We start from the raw sequence: 15686 nt of genomic DNA on the forward strand, positions 1-15686 counted from the left end.
AAAAGTTTTCCCCGATTTGCAAAAGGAAAGGGAAGAAAGTTCTTAGGTCCCTTTGTTGCAGATTTCAGTAGCGCATCCCACACACGCCTCTTGTTATCCCATCAGCATCACCTATGACCTAATCCCCAGCCAAATGTCACCTGTATCCCATATCCTTCCTAAGCCTCCTTTTGGCACAAAAAAAGGGAAAATCTGATGAGTGGAAGATGCAGCCAGACAAAAGCGCGAAACGGAATCCGCTTAATGCGATTTTCAAGTGGAAAGCAATGAGAATGTCCTTGCAGCCGCCGAGTGCTCATCCCAACTACTTTTTCTCCAATTTTTCAAGGCTGCACGGCGAGCGAAAAAAATCAGAGACAATGCCAAAAACTGGAACAAAGCATTTGCAAAAAAAAAAAAAAACACAAAATAAAGGAACAAACCAAAAGAAGTGCCTGACTGTCTGGACGGCTTGTGAGCGCCGCTGTCAGGATGATGGGTGAGTCCTGGCCCATTGTCGTTTTGGGTTTTCAAGGACCAACGACCAAGGACCTAGGCATAGTGCCTAGACATAGACCTAAATGAAATTTTTGGCACCGCTCTAGGGGAATTTATGGCATCGCATCAGCAGGAGCAGCAGCAAGGAAACAAGGGAACAAGGAAAAAGGAACACCTAGCAGTTAATGACGTTGCAATGGAAAACAAAACGAGAAATAATGAGTTTTCCCTTTGTGCCTGTGTCGCCGTCTATCAACCGCAACATGCAACATGCAACACACACACAATCAGAGTCAGCAAAGTCAATTCCCGCACTTCTCTCTGGGGCAGCTGCTCGATTGTTCTCCGACCCGAGAACTACCTGTACTTCGATTACTGTACGTGTGTATCTACCATATCCTTTCGCACAATGGCCAATTTAAATGCTGCTGTCAGCAGGCAGTCCTTTTTTTTTGTTTTTGGCCAAAAACGACGAGTCAACAATGGGGCAAGTAAATTAAAAGAAAATACGAAAATACGAAAATTCGTGTTTAATGAACCGCGCCCCAAATCATAATTTCCGAGCCTCGCTGCAGTCGAGAAAACAAGAGTGTCAGATACTCGTACACAGGAAAACTTTTAGACAGCTGTCATAAGCAGAGTGAGACCTTCGACGAGGGACTTGTCAGTCAGTCAGTCAGTCAGTCACTCGGTTCGCATCTATATCGTATCTTCTGGATGTGCGATACGGCAAGCGGTCCAATTAACCCCCTTTAACCCCTTTAGTCCAATGCCTCGCCCCTGAAACGCGCTCTAAAGTATTTTCGTATTTTTGTATTATTGTATTCTTGTATTTTCGTATATCGTGTTTACCTTGGTAATTCAAATGCATCGTTTTAACCCTTTCGTGTTGATGTCTTTTAAATGCGAGCTGGTCCGGACTCCGGACTTCTGGCTGTGTAAATATTGTGTTTACCTCGCTGTCATTCAGTCAGCCAACGGCACCGCAACCAAAATGAGCTAGAGATGGCAAATTATTACAAAAGGAAAAAAATTATACAAAATGTATACTGGATATACCCCATTAAAGGGGTAGAGATCAGGAGATCAGAATAAATTCCTAAATAATATATAAAATTGCTTGCTATATAATGGAAATAAATATCAATAAAAGGAAGAAACGGAAGGTCCTTTCAATGTACTACATTATTATACAACGAATCACGATGTCATCTCCAGTGCGATCCCCTACTTAAAATAGAGCGGGTAACAGTATCTGGTCGACTCCTGCCCCATATCATTTGCATAAACCCAGAGCCCGCATCCATTTGCAACCCCTCGTGGGCACTCCTGGCGTCTCCTGGCTTGTTTGTTTATCCTTGCTGCCCTCCGCCTCCGCGGCGCCAGTCTCAATTACTTTATTGACCCGGTCGTAGCATCCGCATGCACATCCGCGTCCAGCGGCGGCGTTTCGATTGCGAAAACTATTTCAATTGCATTGGGCCCTGATTTATGCACTCATTGTTTCTGGGCCAAGACGAGAATAGTTGCAATTGATTGGCTTGCCATTCAGTTGTCAGCGTAGCGTAATCAAATTGGCTTATGTAAACAATGCAGCTCGAGGAGATACTCTCAATTGAGATCGAGTTGAAATGTCAAGAGAAATATGATTTACGACCCCTGTCACACACATTTTATGGATGCGCCCAAGCGGGAAAAGAATCAAGAAAAATGCATTCTAAGCTGGGCGAATGCAACTGCAATTGAAAAAATGCCATCGAATCAATCACTCAATACTTGGATACTCAAGAGTTCAAATCAAAGTCCATCAATTGAGAAAGTTTTCTATAGATTCGGACCACATTAAAATCGCATCAGATGAACAGCAAGCTGGCATTCGCATAAATCAAGTCACACAAATACAAGGCGTAAGCAAGAATCGATATAAATTATGATTAGGTCCCTGGACTGTGCCCTCCATTATCAAGTCCGCACACCAGCAAATCATATGAAAAACTGTCATTAGGCCGACAAAGCCAGAAAAAGTTCGGAAAGCGCAAATAAAAAAAAGTAGGCAGTAAGCCAAGTTAGCTGCGGCTTTTCTGTGTGGTTTTTCCTAACAAAAATGAGCGCACAGCAAACTACACATATGTGGGTGCCTAGAAATGGAGGGCATAAATCATATCCTGTTGCCTGCCGGCTACGCACTCGGCGCAAGGACAAATGTTGATGATGACAAAGCGCCATTAAGGACACATTTACACAGCCACACGAGTCCTGGCACCTACACTCCAGCAGCGCCAAACAAAATCACATAAATCAAGCGCGACACTTCGCTTATTATTTGCTGATTTTCCTCTTTCTTTCCAATTTTTTTTTGGTTTTCGATAAAAGTTTTCTTTTCGGGTTTTTGGGGCAAGCGTGGCATTTTATCAAGATTTAGGTGTTTAAAAAATTGACAGCTGCAATTTGAGTGGGTAGGCAAATATATATTGGCTGGCGACGTATCTATAAAATTTGAGTGGGGTACTTAATTTGATAAGTTTTATTTTGATTTATAGAATATTTAAATTATAACTACAAGCTTGCTGCATATGCCATCTTTTATTAGAAATAAAAACCTCTTTAGTTATGTGACAAAAATACTTACGCCTTAAATCTGATATACTTTTGATTACGGTGACCATTTATCAGGAACTCTGATCGTGTGTGTCCTGCGTGAAGGATCATCAAAAGGGAACCGCATCGATGTACTGGGAAAAGCAACTGCCTGCCCACCAATTAGAAATGCTATTAGCAGCCAACGCCTCCATAAAGATATCCTGTTTGGCGATCAGGTAAATCGATACAAAATAGATACCAAATAGAGGATGAAAAGGACTGAAGGATACTCTTTTCACCCACATAGAGGTATAATATTTTCCCCGCTTCAATTAGGATTTTCATAATTTCCCAGCCTTGTGAAATTTATTGGTTTCGATTTCCGCTCCATTGCTTCATCTGCTGGCTGACCACACCCCCCAGCCAGGATAATGGAGTCCCGCCGCCTCTGATGTCCTGCGGCTTAGTCTGTGGTCTGCTGTCACCGCCGTTAATTGAAAAAGTCTTTAGCTTAAATTATTAAATTGATTTTATTCATTTTTAATGGTGTATGTATGTGGGTGTGGGTGTGGGTGTTGGTGTGTGGATCCGACAGCCAATGCCTTAATGGCAGCTTATGTGGCATTAGAGTTTCAACTTTTTTTTAAGTTTAAACCTTAGTGCCCCAGGGGACCTGGCTGGCTTTTAGCAGCTGCTCTCTGGCTCAACTTGGGCTCTAAACGCTGTCAGGACATATGCCACCCGGCTGAGTCATCAATCAGGTCTATTAGAAACCCACAAGCTTGACAGGACTCTGTCTGCTTCAACCCTAAATGGCGACTTTAGTTTGCAATTTCATGCCCGACAGCCGACTAAGAAACCGCAGTCTCAGGATCGAAGTTACTACTGCATTTGGAGCACTTGGAAAATTTTATACAAGTTTTCAAGTTAACAACGAACTTGGCAATGTGGAATTTGTGTTCGAACTAGTTTGAAAATTCTTCGTAGATCCCTGCGATTCATTGAATTTTTCAAAGTGCATTGCGAGTTGAGTAATATTTTTTGCATGACAGGATCAATTTGAGGCTTCACCCTCGTCTCAGCTGAAAACTGCAAATTAAACTAAACATAAACACAATTTCTCAGCACTTAAAGGCGGAATGAAATTATGATTATGAAAGCGCCGCTGGCGAGTTTCACACCGCGGCAACTTTTCCAACCCTCTGGCCAAAAGCAAATGAATGAATGAAAGGAACTTTTTTTTTTTTTTTTTGCTTTTTGGGTGAGACGCGTGCCGAAATGAAAACGTCATGTTTTCGAATGAAGTTTTTGAATTATGATGTTGACGCGACATGGTCTTTGGGCCATCATCTGGCAGCAGGCACAGGGCATTAAATTAATTCAAAACGTTCTCGGGACACGCGCTTGTCTGATTGGTAAAAAGGAAAAAATATGAAAAAAAAACACACCGTAAATTGATGAAAGCCCGATAAAAGGTGAGCTATTTGGAGTTGGGGGGGATGCGCCAGGATTGAATGTCCTGCGGATGGGGATGAACAGTAACCAAAGTCCTTGGGGATGCCCGCGGCTTAGAGGCCGCATCCTTGAGGGGCTTCACTCACAGAAAATTCGCTTTCTTACCCTGTATATATCTATAGAAAACCATCTGTAAAATTAGTTTAAAACATGTAGAGCTCAATTTAGGGGAAACTTTACCCTCATTTGCTTGCAGTGCACCGCAAGGCGAGGGTAACTTATTCCCCTGGCCATTTGTCTCCTTCGAAACTTCGCTGTTTGCACTTTCAATTCGAGTTTATTATTATTGGCGTTATTTTGAATGCATTTGTGTGTTTGCATGCCACATTAGTGGCATTCCCCCTCCCCACGACTTCCCCTTTCCCTAGGCCTGTCTGCATTTGTCGTTTACAAATTGGTTTCCGTGTTCGACTCGCATCCATTTTGCCCGGCTGCATAATCAGGGGTTTTGGTTTGCGAGGGGCTACGTGATCTCTATGCCGGGGCAGCTCTATTTTTACAAGTCCTACGTCCGCTGCTTGTTATATTCCCGGATGATAAGGCACGTGGCCCATTTATCAGCGGCGGCAACTGCAACAAGCGAGACATGCAACTAACTTCTATATAGACTCCGATTTCTATTCCTAGTTCGAGTGTGAATCCTTTCTTGGGGGGGTTGTTTGTTACACTCAGAAATATGAGGCTACTAATAATGGGGATCTTACAAAGGCTTGTGAAATATGAAGCTACAAATAATAGAGATCTTACAAAGGCTTATGAAATATGATATATATCTATTTAAGAGAGAATTCAGAAAGTGAGTTGCAAGTATAACGAATCTCTGCCCTGGAAATTCTGCTTTTGTTTAGTTATCCCATTCCAAATTGGTAATGCTGCATAAGCTGTTTGTGTTTCTTTCAGTGCATTGCGGTCGCACCGCCACTTCCTGTTGCTCTAGTGTGATGGGGTGTTGTCCTGCACTTGAGCCATAAATTTGATTGTTGGAAACACGTAAGTTTTCCCTCAGCTTTTTTCTTTCAGTTCGAGGAACCCGATGGTCTGTTGGTTTGCTGGTAATTACTGTTATTACAATTTCTGTTGACTGCTTGCTAGAATGGATAGTTAGAGTGCGTCTCTACCCCCAAAATTGGCGTGTGTCCTGTCCACGTGTGCCCCGCTTGTTTTTCACTTGGCTGACTTTGCAACCCTCGAAATGAGTACATTTCCCCGGCGCCTCCGCCGTTGTCATGACTGCAAATCCTGCTGTTGGACCCTGTAATGATACCTTTGCGATGTTTATCTCACGGCCACCGTATCGCGATGAGATTATGTCAACGCGGATGTCAAAGGTAACCAAGTGCAGCTCTCAAAAAAATGTTTCAAGCTTATTCCGCTCCAGTTAACGCGCTTTTGCAACTCGATATGATAGCTCCTATAGATATAGAAGACTACGTAGGGTGGTGACCTCGCCGTTGGCCTCTTTTTATGGAACGCAATTAATCTTCATCTAGTCTAGTGAATCAAACGCCTACGCGACAGTTTCCATGCAACATCCCCAAGAAGTATTGCACCCCCCTCCATCGCAGGCGGGCTAATAAAACATTTTCCATAACAAAACAAATTTGTGCTAAGCGCACTTCAAGTAGATGATGCTCTGCTCCTCAAACGAATTCACAATTTGTCTCAAGTGAGTTTTTGTCGAATTTTCATGCCACATACAGACAACAATTGAGCAGCAGCAACCAGAGTCGGGCAGAAATGAAATGCAGCATTTATCAACAATAAGATAAGTTTGCAATGATTGAGGAGATACAGAATGGGGTGCACGGAAAGAAATATCTCTGAATTGATATTATAGTATTATATACAGCAGAACAAATAATGATCCTAGATTTAAACAAGCTACTTAATATCCATTTAATACCTTTTCAGTTCCATTTCGGTATATAGAGTTAAATGCTGATTTCTTTCTTTCAGTGTATGTAGTGGGCCCTCGTTACTTCCTCGCTTAATGCAACTTCAAGTGTGGTCGCAATTGTCGTCGGTATTCTAGAGTCAGAGGCTGCAACGCGGTGGTGGGAGGTCGTTTGGTCAGCACGCATGATTTATTCCGCAGGCCACTTGAACACATTGTGCCCCCCAACCCAGATCCCAGAACCCAGATCGTCTCCCTTCCAGGCTCCTCCACATGCCGCAACTCCCACTGGATGAATGACCCCCTTATTATGCACTTTTCGTCATTCTCAACAAGGGGTGCTGATTGACAAGCGCAATGCAGTCGCGGGAGTTCGAAATGGAGACAGTGAATGACGAACCTTCCAGCTACAGTCGGAAAAATATATAAAACAAATCGTAAATCACTGGACAAAAATCACTTAAAATGTAACCTTATATTCTACGTGCTTATCTTTCCGTGATTCTGAAGGGGATCATTTATCATGCTTTGTTCATTATTTCATTAATAATAGCTAGCTTAGGAGTATCTATCTGGTGATGATAGATAAATTAATATATTCTCGCATCAGCATTACACTTTAACATTTTTGGAATTTTATTTCAAAAGCGAAATTTATCTGTATTTTTTTAGGTAGATCTATAATTTTTTGTTCTGGCAATAATAATTTAAGCATTGAGCGAAGGGAATGCCTTTGTTTCACCCACGTGACATATCATTCCACTTCTTAAGCTATCCATCACACACTTTATAACATATACAGCCCAGCTGAGCCCCGTCGACTCACTGAACCGCGTCATATGGTAATTTCTCGGAGTGTACATATTAGAGCATTGCGCATTTTGCATAACTCCGCACCCCCAGTCCACTAAAAGCATTCGCACGGAGGGTTAAAACGGTTCCGAATGGGTAACCCGCTAATCCTCTGCGCCTGTCATAAACATTGACATTGATGTGGATGATGGTGATGCGTTGGCGATGAGTACGATGACGATGATGACGATGTTGCCGGCATCTCAGTGTTATTTCCCCTTTCCCGGGTCCACGTTTGTGCCACTGACAACTGACAAGTGGGCGTGGTGGGGTCGCAGAACTGCCCAACTATGCGAAGTGCCCGGGAAACCGAGTACCCGACTAACCCCCCGCCGCGATTCGTTCCGCTCCACAAACTGTAGAATCGCCGGACTCATTCCGGCGTATGCCCTTTAACGAGTGTATTCGTCATTCGGTTGGACGGACAGACAGTTGACATTCATTTGAAACGTTTGTAAGAGCAGGGGATGAGGTTACGAAACAAAAAAGGATACCCCGAACGGGGTGCTCACTGTACAGTGGCAACCACAGCGGAGCAGCAACGGCGCATGTCAATCATTAAACTGTCATTTTCAGTCGATTTAACTAGCATTAAAAATCGCACACAATTGCCAGGATTTATGCATTGTGCGTAAGCTGTCATAAATTTCACTGAGTGCCAGCTTTGGACCCACCAACACCACCCTCTCGTGCGTTTTTCTCTTGGGGAATTTTCGCTTAAGCTGGCCTAATTTTTTATGGCCTGCAAACTAATTTTTATTCATTTGCTCAGCCACCAAAACTAAGCGCACAAATTTATTTTAATACCCTCACGAACCAAAACCACTAACCCAAATAAGAAAAAAAAAAAAAAGAGAAGAAATGCTGATGAAAATGCGCCACATTTAAAAGAGAAAATCTTTAATTTCCATCTGGGACAATCTCGGCTGCCATTAACCAAAAAAGGAAAAAGGAAGCGATGGTAGCGATGGTAGCGGGCCAAATTGCTGACAGACAGGACATTCGTCCGTTGCAGGCGCGAAGAATGCTGTATCCCGAAATTATGGAAATTTATTAATCACATAAATTTAAAGCATAATGTGCGTGAGTGGGCCGACAGTCGCTCCTCGTTAATGGCTCCCACAGCGACAAAAACGACGGACGGGGCATAAAAATTGCGTTAGGGGCCCCAAACTTCTATGCGATGTCCTTGCCTTATTTGCCTTGAGCTCCTTGGACTCCTTGGCCAGGTTTTTACAGGCTTAAAACAAACTTTGTGGTGGCCGAAGTAAAATTCCGTGGTTTCTTGGGGCAGCAAGGAGGAGAAAGCACTTCCTGTTGATGCGTAAGCAAATATTTTTGGCCAAAGTGCTTGAAAGTGATTTTTTCCAGCGGGGATTCAATCAACAAAGGTGCGGGGTAGGTAATATTGGGGCACTTTATGGAAATGGTGTAAAATAATTTGATGTTGGACCAGCCAAGCTTTATTTAATCTGGAAAATGCAAACAACGGTTATCAGTCTAAACATACAATAAATATGCTTATTTCTTACATTCTAAAACATCATAAATAAAGTAATAATTGTGATCTGGCTAAAACTTTCTTGTATTCCTTACAATTTCATTACCTTCTTATCGGAAGTTCTACAGGTAATTTAAGCACTGTCTTTGTCGACGACACTTCCTGTACAAAATTATCGGAATAGCTTAAACAAGCTCTAAAGCAAGTCCCAAAACAAAGTGCCAACATGTGTTGCACTTAACAAAGAGGGGACCCTATCTGTTCACCCTTTCGATGCCGCAAATGCAGCACACGCGCCTCGTAAGCCCTTTTGACACACCAGTTGTAGGGATAGAACCTCTCCCCATTTCCCTCTTCATTTCCCGGCAACGGGAAATTCGCCAAAACAGCACGTGTTGGTTGGTAAATGGACTCAGTTGAATACTGGGAGGGGAGTAGTTGCCCCACAGCTCCTGGTTTTCAATCGAGTGCTGACATTTAAAGTAGCTGCCAGCGTTGAAGTGACAAAACTAAAGATAAGACTCAATCACGTGTAGCTGACACTGACAATCGCGCTGCGGAGGGAAAAAAGGAAAATAGAAAATCAATTTCCACGTTTTAAGCAAATGTGTGGGTGGAGAATATCGAGGGGAAGATGCAAGCAGTTGCTTTGAATTCCATATGCGAGGAGGAGCATTAGAGAAAGCAGGGAAAGAAAGGAGGTGGGGCGGCGAATGAAGAGTGACATGCAGACAAAACACGGGGGGAACAAAGAAGGTGTCACTAGCAGGGACAGGATAAATGTGCACAACACCGACAGACAGGAAAAAAGAGCTGTCAGGCGAAGGACAAGGAACGGGCAGGATTTTCATATAGAGAGAAAAAATCTATATTAAACTTACAATGATCTAGACAAGCTGTTAATAACTAACATTCAAATCATGTGTACTTCATCTCTAAAGGAAATCATACAAATGTGCGAAATAAATGTGAACATGACAGCCTTAGAAAATCATAGACTTCATTTCCTTTTTTCTCTGTGCAACAGTAGTAGTTCCGCTAGTGCCAAGGACACTTTTGGCATGTTTAGCTTGTTTATCATGTCAGTTGTATGCTGCTCCCGGAATTGGCAGCATTAACTGAAAAAGCAGTCGTGGAGGAGAACGAGGAGAGAACATCACCATGTGGCCATGACCATCGAGATAATGCAAGTTGCTACTTGGTTGCCATTCCTCTCCTCGTATCTCCTGCCTCTGATCTTTCCCAGCTTCCGCTTAACGACTTTATTTGCCCAACTTGGGCAAATGTAAACGCCGTCTACGTCTGTGATGCTTCAAGCTAACAAATAAACAAACACACAGGCACACGAAACTAAACAGAAACTGAAACTAAACCAAACCAAACGCAAGAAAACCACAAATAGATCTTACGGATACCTGATAAGCTTCAGATACGAGTTGTGCACAGTGGTAAGAGTGCTGAAAGATACTTTAAGATCGGTATTAGAAATATTGATCATCTATTACAATGTACTTCAAATTTGTTTCTCGATTTTATGTGTTTTTGCGATTATAAATATCAGTATTTTGATCATAACATTCAAAATATATCTCCAAATATGGAATGTCATACCTCGTTGAGTTCGTAGTTAAATTTCCAATCGAACTGTGTTTTCAAAAAAATTTTTTTTTTATTTCACATTTTTTGCAATTTTTGATGATGTTACCCCTTACAAAAAATGCGAAAATTTGGCCAAAAATTATTTTAACAGAGTCGGTCAAAAAGTGATTTGGTTGGTTAGTACTGGTAATTAGGAGTACAAAAATGTAAATCTTTTAACTTTCTGACAATTTTTAGCCGAGTTATACCGTAAATACCAATCGTAAATATTTAAATTTTGCAAATATCGATTTTCTGTTTTTTTGCGTAAATTATTATCAGTATTTTGATCACAGCATTCGAAATAGTGGTCCAAATATGGAAGGTCATACCTCGTTGAGTTCGTAATTAAATTTCCAATCGAACTGTGTTTTCAAAAAAAAATTCTATTCTTTTCACATTTTTTGCAAATTTTGATGATGGTACCCCTTACAAAAAATGCGAAAATTTGGCCAAAAATTATTTTAACAAAGTCGGTCAAAAAGTGATTTGGTTGGTTAGTACTGGTAATTAGGAGTACAAAAATGTAATTATTTTAACTTTCTGACCATTTTTAGCCAAATTACACCGAAAATACCAATCGTAAATATTGAAATTTTGCCGAAAATTTATTTTCTATTCTTTGGCGAATATAAATATTATTATTTTCATCACAGCATTGGAAATATTTGTCCAAATATGGAATGCCGTGTGTTTGTGTTCGCCTTAAACTAATCTATTTAACTAACTATTTTTCGGCTGAGCCCTTCTGGGAATTAAGCCAAATCGCCTTGGGTTTAGCCACTTTGAAGCCACTGTGGCAGCAACTTCCTTAAGAGCTAAGCAGTTTAGAGCAGCAGCAGAAGCAGCAGCTCGCTTTTTGTTGCAGTTGCAGGCGGGCAAACATCACGTGTGCCTCTGAGAATCCTTGTGGCCTGTGTGTGTGCATTGGTATTGGTGTGCATACACATTTGCTTGTGTGTGCAGGTGAAACTGTGCTGCTGCTGTGCGTGTGCGTGTGCATGCGTTTGTCTCACTGTTGTCACTGCAAAAACAATGCACTCGACTGCGAGGAGGACAGCATCAACATGCATAAAATACATTTTCATTCGCATTTTATTTGTTTTAAGCTGCGACTTTACACAAAGCCAACAAAAGTGGCAGCCGACCGCCATCTGTGTTTGTCACTGTGTGTGTGTTTGTATATGTGTGTGTGTGGTTATAGCCCGACCGGATATGGCCTCGGATATTGAAAAGTTGTTCCTGGTTCTGGCCTGTTCTTGGCCAAACGAAGTCAAACGAAGAAGTCATAAAACCGAATATTGTTTTTTAAAGTGACAGCAGCTGGAAATTAAGTTCTTGACTTTTATGTTCGCCCCAAGTTCGGAATTATTGATATGGACTTTGCTAACTGAGTTTATCCCCAAGGTAAAAGCACAAACTTGGCATTTAAATGCATTTTACAATGTGAGAACTGAAAGTGGCACTCGTTTATGGCATTGCATTTCCAAGTGGAAATGGAAATGAAAATGGGAGCGAGCCACACTCTGTGATTGTTTCTGTCGCCTGAAACAATGTAATTCCATCATCGATGCGTTGCTCTTGGGGGAAAAAACTAATTGGCTTTTGGTGGCGCTGGCTTTGTAATCCCATCAGCATTCGTCGCAAGTTTTGACTCGTAATCACATTAAAAGTATGTCACACTTTGCCGGCTGTCAGCCACGGCATTTTCCTATTAATTTCCCACTATTTCTTGCGGGTTGGATGATATGAGATGATTTCTTTTCTTCCACAAAGACGGACAGCTGACAAACACATGCGAACGTGGGCAAGTGTCGTCGCCACACGTTTTGCATTAGGAATGCCTTGGCTTGTTCTCAGTTCTCTTCGTCTTGAATTCGATTTTAATGGGTATGGGGTAGCCGTGGAGAATCGAAAGAAATCAGCATGTGGTTTGCGTCACTGTGTCTGGCATGAAGTTTGCGCCTCATGTTTCTGCCTCGACCTCAAACTGTGCGCCTGCGCCCTGAGCAGCATTCATTGCGATGGACTGGCCTAATTCATTTGTAAACGTCTTCAGGTTATGTGACATGGGATAGGGATGGGATAGCGATAAGATGTGGTTACTACGCAGAAAAACAGAAATAGGATCAGAACTACTAAAAGAACATACAGTTCATACAAATTGATTTAAGTATGAATATGTATATGGTTTAATCTCAATGCTTGCCTAATTGGCCTAATTCATTTGAAAAATTCTTCAGGATTGGATAGTGATGAGATATGGTTACTACACAGAGAAACATAACAAAAACAGGATCAGAACTTCTGAAAGTACATACAGTTCATACAAGCGCTTAATGTTAAATTAAATATTAATACTAATGGTTTAATATCAATGCTTGCTGTGTAGTTAAGAGCTTCTTAATACTTTTCTCTTTTCTTATAGAATTTTATATCGTATCCATTTAAAGAGCAGCACATTGCAAAAACTATCGCCGCTCAGCAGACCACCGCTAGTCACGCACATAGATATAGACCGTTAGTCGGCGGGCGGTACCTGGTAGCAGCGGGCGGTCAAAAGGAAAAAGGGGCGGGGTCGGCGAAGTGTCGCTGCAAACGCCCCTTGACACTTTATATATTCTTTTCTTCACTTTCTGGGACTGTGGGTCGCGTGAATTCTGGGTAATTACAATTTATGGTGACGCAGTTTCTCAAACGATTCTAGCCGAATGCCAAGCCAAACCATTTTCATTTTCATTTTCATTTTCAATTCCAATTCCATTGCTATTCCCATTTGGAGCGGGTGAAGTGAAGTGGCACCCGCAGTGCGTGTTTGTATTGCTTTTGAATCGAGACTCGATTGCGAAACAAAGGTCGAAATGTGGAGTGGCACTTGAGAGGGTTTCTATGCCGCGTTCTAGTTGCATTCCACGAACCAATAAGTAATAGTTGTGTTTTTTTGTTCTTTGCCAACAAAGGCATCTCGAGAGCACCTTGCCATTAGCCAGCCAAGGGTTTCCTTTTCATGTCTGCCAGAAAGGAGCTCCTCAGACATTCCGTCTGCTTTGGTAGATCATTACTCGTAAGTATATATAGTATAGTATGTGCACCCTCCTTCTATATGGTTACATCATCATGCGGGCAGTTGTCTTCAATTCCCATGCACAAACAATTAAAAGAAGGCAAGCAGCGCAATATTCGGAAAAAGAAAGAAAAAATTCGCCATGCATTTTCTGGCGGCGTAACGCTTCAGCGGATTAAATTAAATTCCAAGAGGGATTCACCCCAATTCCATGGGAACGCGAGCCTCAACACATACAACTCAATTAAGCTCGCTGGCAAGGGAAAAACTTAATTTTATACTTAATTGCAGCATAAACGGGGGCGTGGGTGCGGGGAGGGAGGGGTCATCGGAAAATGGGGGCGGCTAGGGAAATCAATTTTAGCCTCCGTTTGATCCTTGAAGCATATGCCCCCCGTCAATTGATAAGCAATTTTCCAATTCGCCTACAATTTCCATTTTAATAGGAAAATAGAAAAAATCCCACGCAACACGATGAACACAAAAATTTCGCACTGCCAAACTGCCGAGCAGCCAAATATGATGAAAGGTCGGGTGGGTGGGCGTTAAATGAAAAATGGGCGTGTTCAGCTATGTATAAAGCCAAATTCAATATAAAAATTCAAATCATTCAATTATCTGTGGCTCAACGCGAAGCTACATGGCTTTTCGCAAGCGAGGGGAAAAAGTTGAATCAATTTGGCAATTGAATTTCATGGAAAGTTAGGGACGAGCGAGTGGGAGGACTTAAACAAGTAAAATAAATGGCATTTATCAGAAACAAATCAAATTTCCGCTCGTAATGTAAGCAAAACGAGGAAAAGATACAAGAAAGATAAACAGAAATTGGCAACCAGAAGTTGGCTTTTCCTTTAAACGGTTTCGCAAAGGATAAAAGGCAATAGATAAATTTGTAGGGAAGTTTTCTCAGCCAGCTGTTTTCCCTTTTTCTTCGTAAAATATGCAAAAAAAAAAAACAGGATTTTAGGCTTTTGAAATATTTAATAAAATCCATAAAGGATAGAAAATTGATGACGTAAGCCGACGGCCTACAACTGTGAAATGCAAGTTTCAATCCCCAAAAGTTTTATTCTTTCAAATTCTTCTCTGACAACTTTTTCAATAAATATATTTTTGCCAAATCAACTCAGCTCACCTATGCCAACAGTTTTTCCCTTTTTCGCGTATACCATTTCAATTTACATCCATTAAATCAACGCCGACTGGGGAATATACGTTCTATGTATATATACACGGGGATATATGCTGCTAAACAATGCTGTAAATAAACAATAAAATGGATGGCATATAAAAAGAAGATTGCACGGGCGGCGCTTGCAGACGGAAAATCACGAAAAATCCGCGCGAGTTTCCATTTTTCTTAGTTGATTTTCCCTCCCTTTTATTAGTCCTTTTTATACGTGTGCACGTACTGGCGCGTATCTATGAGAAATGCGAGATTCCAATTTGGTGCGCGGCATTGGATTACATGACAACGGCTTTCCACTCACTGCCGTTAATGAGTTCAACTTCGCATCGCTGACTTTTCGTATATCGATGCACATTACTATAGGTTCCTGATTTGTGCGTTTTGAGTGTTCAGTTTCAACTGTTGCAGCTGTTTGGACTGCTTTAAGATGCCGCCACGCCCTGCAACATGCGGTTTTGTTTGGGCTTCTTGGCCAGGTCAATCTGCTGCTCACAAAACACAAACCGCAACATGTCGCTGCAGCCTGTGGGTGTGAGCTGAGCTACTGTATCTAAATCCGTATCTGTAGCTCTGCCGCTCTGTATCTATGTATCTCTGCATCCGTATCTGCCCATCTGCATCTCCATCGCCGAGTAGTCAGTGTATCCTTGGCTGAGCCTCAGCTTAATGCGCTTGCATAAACAATGGACGACCCTCGGTATCTTCATCTCATCGCCGCATCTGTAAGCGGATTTGCCTTAATGTCATTCGCCAGTCCTTTCGCCTTTTCAGATGTTTACCGGCCCTCTTTTAAATCCCTGAAAAGTATGCACTGCTAAACGGTCGCATAATTAGATCAGCCTCGGATTTCAAACTAGTGAATGTGGATGTTTGGGCGCATCAAAGGTTGCCATCGGCAAAAAACGTAATAAAATGTTATCAAATTCATGGTCGTAGGAAATGAGAAACCTTTAGCTTCTGAGAAAATCAAGTTGTC

The sequence above is a fragment of the Drosophila santomea genome, chromosome 3L (assembly GCF_016746245.2).
Source record: "Drosophila santomea strain STO CAGO 1482 chromosome 3L, Prin_Dsan_1.1, whole genome shotgun sequence".
Classification (NCBI taxonomy): Eukaryota; Metazoa; Arthropoda; class Insecta; order Diptera; family Drosophilidae; genus Drosophila; species Drosophila santomea.